We start from the raw sequence: 14,571 nt of genomic DNA on the forward strand, positions 1-14,571 counted from the left end.
GTGACAAACTTTTATATTTAAGCGTTATGACAGGAGAAGAAAAATATTGGGTTGCCCAGTAAGTTCGTGCCGCTTTATAAGGAAAATTGAAACCCTGTTCTCTTAAATTTTTGGAAATGTTTTTAAAAATTAGTTTTTATCTCAACCATTGAAATGAAATTATTCACAATATAGAAATTTTTGTGACGTTTGATAATGGTGGAAATCCGAAAATGAATCCACTTCAGCTACAGTCTATTGTAAGCTTTATATCGAAAATCAGAACGAACTTTCCGGACAACCTATAATGTTAATACGAAGTGTCAAATGAATGTAACAGAAGTAGTTTATTCCAAATTGTATCACAAGTATATAGAGATAGAGTTCAATTTTGTCAAATGTACCGATATTTTTGCGCACCTTGACTGCTTCGTTACTTATGACGCTGTGGCTGCTACGATATTTATAAGCATCTTGCATGTACTCATATATATTTGCATATCTTGTCTGTTACGATCTATATGACGCTGACTGTACATCTGTGTATCTTTTAATTTAGGTTAACATCAATTTTGTTTAAGAAGTTTTTTCGTAACGACGAATCAGTTTATTTAAATTAGTAACAAAACTTATTGGAAATATATACCAATGACATAGGTCATATTAGAAATTCGTTTCATAATGAAACGTCGTAAACAGAACGAAGACGACCCTTGTATAACGCCATGAATCTGTTGATGTCACGTCTTGTTTGTTCAGAACTTGAGACCATATTAGCTTTAGTAAAACAAATATAATCTGTTGTCTTAACAATTGACAGTCGAGTAAAATCTTAATAATATTATAAATGCGAATGTTTGGATGGATGTTTGTTTGTAGGTATCTCCAGAACGGCTGCATGGATCTCGTAGAAATTTGCCACAGCTGTAGAATATAGTCTGGAAGAACACATAGGCTACTAATTAAGTTTTTTTTTTATTCCGCGCCGACGGAATTGCGCGCGACAGCTAGTAATAAATATTTAAAGTATTCCTAATTGCTTATTTATTAGATTTAGTAACAGCGTACCCTATATTAACTATTAATTTGAAGTTTAATAATCACTTAATCTAGCATTTACTACTAGAAATCTACACTGAGTGATAGATAATTTCACGGACTTTGAGTGTGGCAGTTATTACGTTTAAAATCAATTTAAATTATTGTACATTTTACATTTAAGTCTCTTGTTCATACTTTACACATAAATTAATGCAAATTTAATTGTTATCAGCTCAGCAAAGTGTTAAGTTCCACAGATTAGGTAATTACTTGGCGCGAGAAGCGGTTCTACGTTATGGATAAATTTACAGTCAAAGAATATAATATAATTCACAATTAAAATCAATTATCGTAATATGACTTAACACGTATATGTATGTAGATACAGCATGTTTTGTTTTACAGAATTTAATTTATTTTTAAAGATTTTTTTCTTTTCTTTAAAGTGTCATTCCAATAACAAGCTAATTAAAAATAATAACAACTTGAAGTATAATATAAGTAAGTAACAAAAAAATAAAAATAATTATTTAAAACAAAAAAACAATTTTTAAAATGCATTTAGCACTATGTAGCTATTTAAAGTTGAAAGATTGTACAGGGCTTTAAATAAAAAAAACCCTTGTCTGCAGAAAAATGTGTTAATATTGTAGAACATGAATAACAGAAAGACATAGAAAAACTGATTTGACATTACTAAATTCAAAATTTTAATTTCTTCTTTTTTCTTAGATTTAATGGCTGCTAAAGTGTAAAAACTCCTTGAACATAGATAGATTTCTGTTGACATTAAGATCGATGTCGACTCAGTCTTGTGTAAAATTATTTCTCCTTTCTAATATTAAATACATAGGAATGCAGTTGAAATAGGACAGAAGTTTACGAAATCCTTAATTAGCTACATGCTTTGGACGCAATAAATTACATTAAGAATGATCTTTTAATTATATCGCTCTAAATTTTTACGACAAATTAGAAAATTAAATGTTATTCTCCAAACTGAAATAGTTTGCTGCATATTATGATTTTGGAGAGCGTCGGTGGCTCATTGGTTTAAGCACTTGACTTGCAATCTGCAGGTCCTGGGATCGAATCCCGCCATGTACCAATGTGTTTTTCGATTTATATATGTACATTTATCCGACGTTCTTACGGTGAAGAAAAACATCGTGCACATATCTGAAAATAAATTCAAAGATATGTGTGAAGTCAACTAACTCGCACTGGGCCAGTGTGATTGACTGTGGCCTAATCACTCCTAACTTAGGGTAGGCTCCGAACCCCTCGGTAGGGACGTATAATGAACTGATGATGATAATGATTTTAGATTTGAATCACATACTAAACTGTTTTTAGCCGACTTCAAAAAGGAGGAAGTTATCAATTCGTCTATATGTTCTTTTTTTATGTGTGTTACCGCGTAACTCCGCCCTTGATGCTCCGATTTTGAATTTTTTTTTTGATCGAAAAATTTTTATAGTAGTAAGATTAGTTATAACTTAAACTAAATAATACTCTTCTGAAAACAGTTTTTTATCTTGGTATTTCCCGACTGACAGAAAAGCATTATATTTATGTATGTTTGTATGTCAATTATGTTATGACTGCAATTAGTCGTTTGGCTAAACCGAATACGACGAGGGACGGGTGCGATCATTCAAATAATCATGTTATCACTAGCTGTAGCCCGAGACTCCGTCCACGCGGAATTAAAAGGAATATTTGTTCTTCCAGACTATGTTCTACATCTCTTGTTGAGCTGTTTTGCACCTTCTAACAAACATCCATCTAAACTTGTGCAATTAAAATATTAGTAAAATTAATAATTTATAAAGCTACTAGAGTAAATTCGTGTTATGGATTTAATTAAATTAATTATGCAATATAACCGTAATTTAAATTAAATATTTCAGTGAAATATATTCATTGTTTTCGATATTGATTCTGGCGTAAATTGTGATAACAAATCATGATAATGACCATTCCATGAATTGATTCGTAATGCCTATTTATTCGTGAAATTTTTGATAGGTCACATTTTTGAAATATTTGTATGACCTTTACAGTTAAGTTCTTTTTTAACTTATCCCAATTAAAGTTAAAAAAGGACTTAACTTTTTATTTATGTTTTAACTTAATATTTTTTTTTATTTTGCAAGTATTGTGTTAATTATACAATTAATTTATACTAGTAGTTGCCACAACATTAAAAGAGAAAACAAAAGTAAATGACGTCTCCAAAATAAATTAAAAAACTTAAGTGGAATTGGACAGGACACATTATTAGAACAAAAAAAAGAAAATGGACTAAACACATCATGGATTGGTATCCCAGAGAAGGAAAACGACAAAGAAGACGACAAATCAAAAGATGGGAAGACGACTTACCCAAGGGATGGCGAACATTAGCGCGCGATAGAGAGGTGTGGAAGAGACTAGGCCTATGTCAAGGGACAATCTGACACATAACGGGATGCTGGGCAATCGATTATACATACATTTAACATAGGTTAGTTACTAGAAAATAAGTTTGTCAATATTGTAATATTAAGTTTAATAATTGCCAGTGAATAAAGGCTTTATCTATCTATCTAGTAGTTGCCTGCGGCTTCTTCCGCACGGATCTATAATAAAAAACTATTCATAAATATACCCGGGGATAGTTTAGCTTCTCGGCTCAGTAACTTTTGAGAGTCCATACAAACAATCAAATCTATCGTCTTTATAATATTAGTGAATATGCTTGTAGAAATAAATATATATTTTATATAAAAAGAGAAATAAAATAATATATTTGGTAACATTGTAGCAATATAAGGGGATAAAGTAACTTTGGTGAAACAAAGAGGTGTTACGCATTCATTTTGCATTTATTATTCGCGGGAACGCGATGGGTGTTTTGCGGTGGCTCGTTCCATTTTATTTTTACAGTAACAATAGAAATCTTGCGGTGTGGAAAATTCCCGTACTTCACTTACATATATTTAATAACGTTTTTTTTTCTATATTTGAAATAGGAACAACATTTTAGATAAAAAAAACATATAGTAATTACAAATAGTAAAGCGTTATGCTTTTTTATTTAATATAACTAGCGGTCACCCGCGAATCTGTCTGCGTGGAAAGAAAAGTATGCCAAATTTCATTGAAATCCGTTCAGCGTTTCTGGAGATACCTTCTAACAAACATCCATCCATCTAAACATTGACATTTATTATATTCGTAAGATATAGTCCTTTTGTTGAAAATTATTTTCATGGTATATGATAGCCAAGAATTTGGCTTAAATCTTAGTGACGCGTTTTTTTTGTCGAAAAGAAATTCTGCATTTATCTCGCTTAAATTTGTCATAGATGTAGAACATAGTCTGGAAGAACACATAGACTACTAATTAAGTTTTTATTAATTACGGACAAAATCGCGCGTGACTACTAGTTTTACGTATGCATTCTTTAAAAAGCGACTAAAATAATTTTAATTATATTCTTAAATAGACTAACAATCGCTTATTATGTGCGGCAATTAGCTATCTAGTAATTCAATCAAAAAAACTCAACTGTGCTATTTTTGACTCTCCTTTGATTTCATGCCTCAGTAATTGTTATAGTATGCGATTCTTCCATGACTACAAGGAAATAGTGTTTCGTCTAAAATTAAAGTTCAACTTGGTATGGTCATAAATTGTACGTGCTCTTGTAGGAACGACGTTTTTGGCTTGACGCCATGCAGCAAACTTGTTACCATAAAATTTGAATTTGTGCTTCGATTTTCGATTTTACGAAAAAGTTACTACGTTGTATATAAAGAAGAAATATGCTTGAAAATATTCAAGCTTTTGATATGTGTTTTGGTATTGTTGGTGTCCACTGCCGACATTTTACAATAACCTAAAAAACCCGACTAAGATACATAAAATAGCGCCATCTATTATCTGCGTTTTAAAACTAAGATTTTAATTTTTTTAATTTACTATAATGTTAAATATACTTTCTTACTTTAGGATTTCTTCCAAAACATTGAAAAAATGATTTAACAAAGATAATAAATGTCACGATGAGCGAGTTTTGAACTCGTTCTTTTTACATTTTTTTTAGAATTCCATCTCCCACGTTATGTTTTTGGTCATTGTAATTAAATCGTAATTTCTTTCACTTGTAAATTATGTTCATCTTCCTCTTACTATACTCATCAGTGCTTACATTTTTTTAACTTAATTAAGACTGCATTTAAAATGTTACTATTTCATCATAAAGTATATAATAAGTTAAGGAAATTTCATTAACTTTAATAAACATTGCTCTCGAGTCCAGTTAAAATTTCAATTACACTTCCATCACGTTTTCCTCGAACCAGCGCTTCTCTGTGCACTCGTAGATAATAATGAAAATATTTTTTTTTGTTTACTTTATTTTATTACATTTTAATAAACTAGTAGTTGCTCGCGACTTTATTCTCACAGAATTAAAAAAAAAAAATTAGTAGCCTAAGAGTTCTTCCAGGCTATGTCATCTATGACATGGATCTCAATCTATGGAGTCGTTCACAAGATACCTTATAACAAAGATGCAAAAAAAATATAAGAATAAGAAAAAAATGTTAAATAGTAATAAAATGTATTTTATGTCATGCGAGGATAGTGTGGCAGTGAAATGTTTTTTCAAAACGGTTCAGTAGTTTTTGAGGCCTATTAAATGTAAACAAACAAACAGACAATCACACCTTTCTCTTTATAATATTAGTATTGATTAAATTATGTTCTTTACTCATTAAAATACTAATGTTCCCTCACCTCATCTTTAGACTGTTGGAATCCGTACATCATCAGCTCACTATACGTCTCCACCGAAGGGCTTGGAGCCTACCCTAAGTTAGTGGTGACTAGGCCATAGGCAACTACATAAAATTAGGAATCCTTTAGGCAAACAAAAATACAAATCCATAAAAACGTTACGTCAGTAGTGTAAAATTCTTTGTAAAAGAGTATTTTAGTATAACGACTCGATTTTGAAATGTTATTTTTAAAAGCAAATGTTTTCTTTCCATGCAACCGTGTCGAATGTAACTGGCCTTAAATAAGTTAATTTGTTAGTGGTTTCATTATAATCCAGCCTTTTATTAACTTAATGGTCGGATGTTGGCTTTAAACGTCAAGTTTACTGTAGCAACACGAAAGTATTTTACAATTTATTTATTACAATAGTGTCATTTTATATGAAATATTGTACACATTTATGGAGGCCGCGGCACCCTAATTGTTTTAAATACTTTGCCACTCGTAAAACTCGTTAGCTTTACTTTGGTGTAAAATAAAATCAGTTAACAGACTTTAAGTGTATTACGAGTGTCAAATAAATGTTCACTTTTTTTTTGGACCTTCTGGATCGTTCTCTGACTTTTTATATCGAAACGTGGTCACCTGAATTCGCCGAAATAGCGTAACGACCGCTGTCGCCTACCTCTATTTGACGGAGATCGGGACGTACAGAAATATTTCTTCTTACCATCCCTCCTCCGTCAAATCTACTTCCCCTTCCCATCCTTTCCTTATAAAGAGAGGGAAGGGAAGGATGACTAAAATGAGGCCTTCAAGAAGTAAATAAAATTAGGACAACATTTTTTTTTCGTTTTATTCGTATAATAAATATAATAGATGTAATTTTGTTTAAATGCAACTCAATAGTATTTTTAAAAAGCTATTAAAATATTCGAGAGCATTTTTAATTAATCATTATGTTATTTTTACACTAAAAATTAATACAAAGTGCTACAGTTTCATGAATGAAATTCTAATCCAAAATAAAACCAACATTCCGTTCTTAGTAATGTACTAGCATTTTTCACGTGAATTTCTGCACAAGAGAAAAATTTCGAACATTCGAAATTGTAACAAAGTAGAATAAAACTAGCACAAGCTATCCTGAAGTCTTGCGCAATTATATTACGATTCAGAGTTATGAATCACAGAGTCCAGTTTTCAGAAGGAACTGGAATCGGCAAAATTTTCATTGAACGATAGTCTGTTGTTTTCAAGAACTCTGAATAACCTGTGTTTTTGCTATTATTTGAAAACTTACTGGTTAATAGAGTGGGTCATTTCATTTTATGTCTTTTAAGGTTACTTTTAATCTTATTCTCCTTTCTTTATATGTTTTGCAATATAAGTTTGTGTTGAACACTGAATCATTCCTTTCTTTTATAAGGTGACACGAACATGCGCCCACCTAAGTTCGCTAAAATGGCGAAGCCACCGCTGTTGATGCGTGGCCTACCTTATTAACAGGCGTCACCTCGTCCGTCAAATCTTCTCTATCTTATAGTTTCCTTAAACGACGAAACGCGGAATTGCTTCCAATTCTTAATTATATCATACTAATAATTTATTTAATTATAATGCTGTAGTAAGCCATCTCAATTTGTCACAATAATGTTACTTTAAATAATTACTTAATTGTAACTTACCTCGTAAAGTTACTAAACATTCAATTGTGAAGAAAACCCGACTGACTTAATGCCGCAGGATTTTGTCGTTAAGTAAACAGAATTGTATTTAATTACACTATAACAGAAACGTGCTTACGCTTTCTTTAATGAAACTTAGAACTTACTTCCAGCAACATTTGTTTTTCTTATTTATTTATAATATAACTAATAAAAGCCGTACTATAAAAAGATTCGCGAAGATATTTATCTTGTCATTATAATAATATTTTTTGCTATAAATTCTCCGAAAGGACCTAGAGGCGTCCACGGACAGGTTGACCCAGCGTAGATATGTAGATGCAAGGTAGACCGATGACCTGGGCAAGGTTTCGGGAGTGCACCTGATGCGGGCGGCATAAGACTGGGCATTGTGGCAATCGGTGGTGAGGTCTATGTTCTGTAGTCGATGAACTCAGGCTGATAATGATGAATCATCATCATTAGATCACTACAGGTCCCTACTTGCTTGGAGCCTACCTTAAGTTATGTGACTAGGCCATAGTCAACCACGCTGGCCCGGTGCAAGTTGACTTCACACATATCTTTGAATTTCAGTCAGAACGTCGGATAAATGTACAGTTGTAAATAAAATAAAAATAAAAACATTGATACATAGCGGGATTCGAACCCAGGACCAGCAGTTTACAAATCATGTGCTTAGTAACTGAGCCACCGATGCTTTAATGATGATTGACGATGATAAAATCTCTTATAAGGTAAATAAAATCTTACTATTAGTCTGACAGAATTAGAACAGAATAATATAAATATTAAAAGAAATAAAACCATTGAAAGTAATTTCATTAACATAGTCATGATAATATTAGTTGCTTCAACAGAATTACAATACTAAATATTAGATGAGGTAGCTAGTGATGTCAATAAATGTATACCTAATGTAAGTTGTATCGAGCTCATCAGTTATTTAGTGTCGATATATAATTAATTCAACAATCGATGACTCAACAGAGATCGAGACTATGTACTACCTATGTTACTGATAGGTTAGGAATTTCGACGTATGTAAGCCCGAATATTGACCTTACTCGGTGGAAACGTTCTCTATATCTTGAACACTTATAGTCAAAGATATTAAAAGAAAATACTGATTTTGTTTAAATAGACTGAGTATAAAGATATATTTAAATAGGCAAAATAATCATCATCAGCTCACTATACGTCCCCACCGAGGGGCTCGGAGCCTACCCTAAGTTAAGGGTGATTAGGCTATAGTCAACCACGCTGGCCAAGTGCGGCTTGGTTGATTTCACACATATCTTTGAATTTCTTCTCAGATATGTGCAGGTTGCATCACGATGTTTTCCTTCACCGTAAGAACGTTGGATTAATGTACATATGTAAATCGGAAATCGAAAAACACATTGGTACATGGCGGGATTCGAACCCATGATCTGCAGATTGCAAGTCGAGTGCTTGACCCCTGAGCCACCGACACTATTTACCGGCAACAGAATAGCTTTATATAATATCGGAAAAAATAACATCCTATACCTTTACATATTATCCAAGGAGGTTCAATACTTTTCTGTTATGTCACATAGAAAAAAAAATAGAAATTTATATTTTTTTTTAATTTCTTAATCTAAATATGAAGTAGGTCTGTGTTATGATGACTTTTAAATAGATGATAAATTAAATTAAAGAAAGAAATTACGTGAAATCTGAATTTTTAGAATTAAAAGGACGAATAATGACGTATTTTAAAGAATTCGAACTGCACTCTAAGAATTATATCTTAAACAATTTAATAGATATTTTTTTTTGTTTTTTTATATTATATTATAAATTGGCAAAAGAGCAAGCGACTACCTGAAAGAGGACATATCCCTTACTCTTTCACCAAGTCATGGAAAATGTATTTTAACCACCAATTCATTAAGTGCCCGAAAAAATATTGCTTGTTCATTGATGGAAAGTTAATGTATCATTTAAGTTAGAAGTAACTTTAGTACCCAATATTAATGTCAAAATAACTTTGTGATGAATAATAATTAAGTATGGCCACCCGATATAAGATTAAACTTAATCCTTGTTGATCTTACTTAACTGTCGTAATTAAATCTGTACTTTGATCACAAAATTTAATTAACCCAAAGGTCCCCGATTCTGTTTACTTATAATTGAGATTCAGAAGTAAATCGAATATATTCTATTTATTAATTTTATGTTTGTAAATTCTATACGTCGGCGTTACAGACCAGATCAATACAAAAATATATTTTTAAGAATTAATTGTGAAAAAAAAATATTTTCTTATATGTCCGTTCGTATGTAAAAAGCTGAAACACATTAGTTTTTTATACAGTGGATTTCATTAAAAAAATATCAACATATGATATTAGTAAGAAAATGTATCTTACTTCTTACTAATATTATAAATGCGAATGTTTAGATGGATGGATGTTTGTTTGAAGGTATCTCCAGAATGGCTCTACGGATCTCGATAGAATTTGGCACACATACAGAACAAAGTCTGGAAGAACACATCATCATCATCATCGTCATAATCAGGCTAAATTCTTCCACTACTGGACGTCGATCCCCCATCGATTGCTACAATGCCCGGTCCTAAGCCGCCCGCATCCAGTGCACTCCCGTAACCTCGTCCCGGTCATAACACATAGCCTACTAATTATTATTTTGTTCATTTCACGCGGACGACCGCTAGTATTATTGTAAAGTTATTCGTCAATTACTATACATAAATCTGTACTATTAATATTAACTAGAAATGACGTCTCGTAGTTGTTAGTACTAGAAAACCACATCCTGTATAATAATTGAAATACTTCGAATGAACTTATGACAATGAAGACAAGAGCTATCGATTGGCTTGTTGTTTTTGTGGCGAGATGCCAAAATTACTACCGCAGCGCTTGCACTTGTTCAACCAGAACATCAGACACCAGAACATCTTATCATATAATTAAGTGCCGCGATGAAATACTTAAAAGGTTTATCAAGATGTATTTTTGATAAACTTAGAAATAGCTGTACTATCATCGTCGTCTTTACTATCATCATCATCAGCTAACATACATACTCGCGTGATAAAAGACGGCGTTGGCTCAGAGGTTAAGCACTTGACTTGTAATCTAAAGATCCTGGGTTCGAATCCCACTGTTTACCAATGTGCTTTTCAATTATCGATTTAAATATATACATATATCCGACGTAATTAAGGTAAAAGAAAACATCATGATGCAACCAGCAAACATCTGCAAAAAAATTCAAAGATGTGAAATCAACCCGCCATGGGCCAGCGAGGGTGACTATGGCCTAGTTACCTCTAACTTAGTGTGGGCTCCGAGCCACTCAATGGGGACGTACAGCTCATGATGATAGAGTATTCCTCAATTCTCTACATTTCTTAGTGATGTGGATAGCTTTATGTATTACGGTTTCAGTTTACTACTATAGCTATTTGTATGCAGACATTTATTTAAACAATATTCATCATCAGCTCACTATACGTCCCCACCGAGGGGCTCGGAGCCTACCCTAAGTTAAGGGTGATTAGGCCATAGTCAACCACGCTGGCCAAATGCGGGTTGGTTGACTTCACACATATCTTTGAATTTCTTCTCAGATATGTGCAGGTTGCATCATGATATTTTCCTTCACCGTAAGAACGTCGTATAAATGTACATATGTAAATCGGAAATCGAAAAACACATTGGTACATGGCGGGATTCGAACCCAGGACCTGCTGATAGCAAGTCAAGTGCTTGACCACTGAGCCACCGACGCTCCTATTTAAACAATATTGCATACAGCTTACCATTAGTATTTAGAGCTTCATCACGCTCGCTTACACGACACGTAACCAATTTGCATGGATATAACATTCTTTGTGAATGAAATTTGCATTTAATTTAAATAAACTGAAGGTGAAATTTTGCTTATACGTTGCGTGGGAGAATTTGTTTCATTACAAATAAGGAGGTACGGGAATTGCTTACGTCAATGTGAAAACGTTTACAAGAAAATGTCTGATGTTACCTTATCCCCTTTTATATATAAAGCTTTAAAAGTAATCTTGAGTGAGGAAATTCAGGAGTATATTAAAAAGGGATTTTACGAGTTTAATAAAAATGTAATAAAACATATAGAACAATTAATATGATACTGTGTAGATTATCAGTTAAAATCTCGAAAACTTGCAACCTTTTTTGTTAAAATCATGAACAAATAAAGGGACTTTTAAAGTATACTGTTTACGAACAAATTTTAAGACAACCGCTGTCTATTGCAACATGATCCTTTCTCATTGACAATTCTTGAAAGAGCCTCGAGGCTGTGTCAAGTGGCCGACTTACCTCATTCCCTTGCGGCCGGGACACGCGCTACTGTGAATGGAATCACAAAAGAAAAATTTTCAAAAGCAATTCAAGAGACTAAATTAAAAACTCTTGATTTTTTTTACTATGAGTTGGAGGATTCAAAGGCAATTATTGATAAGTAATCTCGTAGTGTAGATTTTTACCTGACTTACCGTGGGTTTCTAAGACCTAAATCCTCATCTATAACATGTTATTATCTCTGTTTTGTCAAAGATAATGATAGGGATGACGATATGTTTTATACTGTGTTTTTGATCTCAGAAGCCCGCGCTGATTTAGGAGGCTAATGATTTTCACGCGATAATACAGAGGCCACGTGTAGGATAAACGACTGAACTGATTTACCATGGGTTTCTTAGACTAATATTCTCGTTTAAAACTCCTTTTCGTCAAAGATGATGATATGTTTCATAAAGAGATATTGGCTCAGAAACCAACGGTTTGAGTAGTGAGGTGTAATTTCATTCTTGGAGTGTCTTATGATAGGATCTGTCAGACGGGTTTTTTTGTTTTAAATTAAAAAATGGTGTTATTAATACTGAAGTGGCCATACTTAAATATTTTATTTAAATGTCATAAAAATTAAAAATGTAGAGAAAGAAATGTGTTCGAAAACAATGATCCCAAATTCAAACCTATTTATATTCTCTATCTATCCACAGTGGCAAATGTAGAGTAGTTTTGCAGACAATAATTACAATTGCTGTACTGTAGCCAGCAATATAAGTGTACTTACGACTTAAGTTACATTGCCTTGAGGTTACTTACCTGCATGTAACGACTCGCTGCAAACATTTGTAGAAAAGCGTAATTGTAATAAAAAATAATTTAAAGGTACCTTTGTTTTGGTAAATGTAAAACAAAATTTTCTCTCATACAGTGCAATATTTTGTACACATTACGAGTTTAAACTTTTTGAAAATCTAATAGTTCAATTTTTAAAGTGCAGATATCCGATTATGTGATCGTGGGTTCGATTCTGCCATTATACTAAGAGCTTACTTGAAATGGTTGCGGGCCTATATTTAAAAAAAAAATGTGTAAGAAAAATATTTTTTTTTATAACAGAAGGGGGAAAACGAGCAGCGGGAACACCGAGGTGTTCAACGACGCCCATGGACATCAGCAATACCAGAGGAACCGCAGATGCGTTGCCGACCTTTGAGATGGTGATAGTGAACTATATCCTTTCACAATCTTTGACCTAAGTAAGAATAGTTAGACATTTTATTTAAACTATTAAAATAATCTGCTTTTATTTAAAAACAAAAAAATGATAGACAAAAATGTTAAAATATGTTTTTTGTATTGATTGTAAACTGACCGAATTCCCAATCGTACGGTGACACATAGAAAAATGGTACAGTGCGTGCTCAAATCAGGGATGTCCGCAATGCGGAGACAGCACGTGTCTGGTTATTTATGCCGTCGATACGGCCGGCGCGAGTGTACGCGAGGTATTTCACATTTAACGTACAGAAATAAAGGGCAACGTGGAATAACTTCTGATAGCACTATTATCCTTATTGTTAAACTTTATATTGATATAATTTCCAGTACATATCTTGTCTGCTACGGTCTTTATGCAGCTGATTGTACATAATAATATTTATGTATATTTCCGGCATAAGTTTCCCCTACGGAGGATTCACACTAAAGCCGGATACACACCTTTAGTTTTGAGTGGATTGTTTAACTGTTCATTACATCATCCGAAGGTGTAACTTACGTGTGTAGATAAAACTGAGTACTGAGGGACTATCACGAATGTTTACGATATTGGTTTTCGTATCATTATATAATATGTGTATTAGATTTATACAGCAATCTTATCAGTCGTAATAGTAAAATTAAAAATTGCTTAAAAATTTTGACATATTTTATCGATCACGTTACGTATACTTTCTCGCAATTTTTTGTTCCAGGTCCAGTGTACTGTTTATTAAAGTTACAATGTTGCCTAAATACGTCCGTTTAACAGTCGAACGGCCGAATGGTCGCACTGTAGTAATAATCAAGGTGTGTAGCCGGCTTAATATTTTACTATATATATACATAAAAATATTTCCTATCAGCCATTATTTTTATGGAATGTCCTGAATAATTATGTATTATTTAATTTACCGTACATATAATTATCGTATATATCTATTTAATTCAATGAAAATATAACAACATCACGCCCGTAACCCATAGGGGTACGCAAAGACCTTCATTAGGTGATAAATTAAAAAAAAATATGTTATTTTGTAACTAAAGGAATAAAGTTTGGCATCACCAGGTCAATAACCTTGGTGGAAATTTGTTATTAGCGAAAATTCATTCATAATTTATTTTGATTCACGAAAGCTCTTACCAAGTTTCGCTTGGAACAGTACCAAATTGACGTAATTGTCACTTAGCACATTGTTATTAAGGAAACACTACGTAGCCTGGTTTTCTTATTATCACGAAATATTAAAAAAAAAATCTTTATACAGATTTATAATTAAACTTTTTTTTAAATTTCAAAAAAAGAACATTAACTTTTTTCTGCAATCAAAAACAATATGAGTATCTGTAAGACATACAATTGAAGCTATAAATTCCTTAGCCTAAAACATGATGATTTAACAGTCATTTAAGGGAAACACTTAGTGTAGATTCAACAAGAAAAATCTATTACTAAAATAATCATTAAACGAGAGTTGGTTTCTGACACCAAAAT

This window comes from Papilio xuthus, unplaced genomic scaffold (assembly GCF_000836235.2).
Source record: "Papilio xuthus unplaced genomic scaffold, Pxut_1.1 DF826949.1, whole genome shotgun sequence".
Taxonomy (NCBI): domain Eukaryota; kingdom Metazoa; phylum Arthropoda; class Insecta; order Lepidoptera; family Papilionidae; genus Papilio; species Papilio xuthus.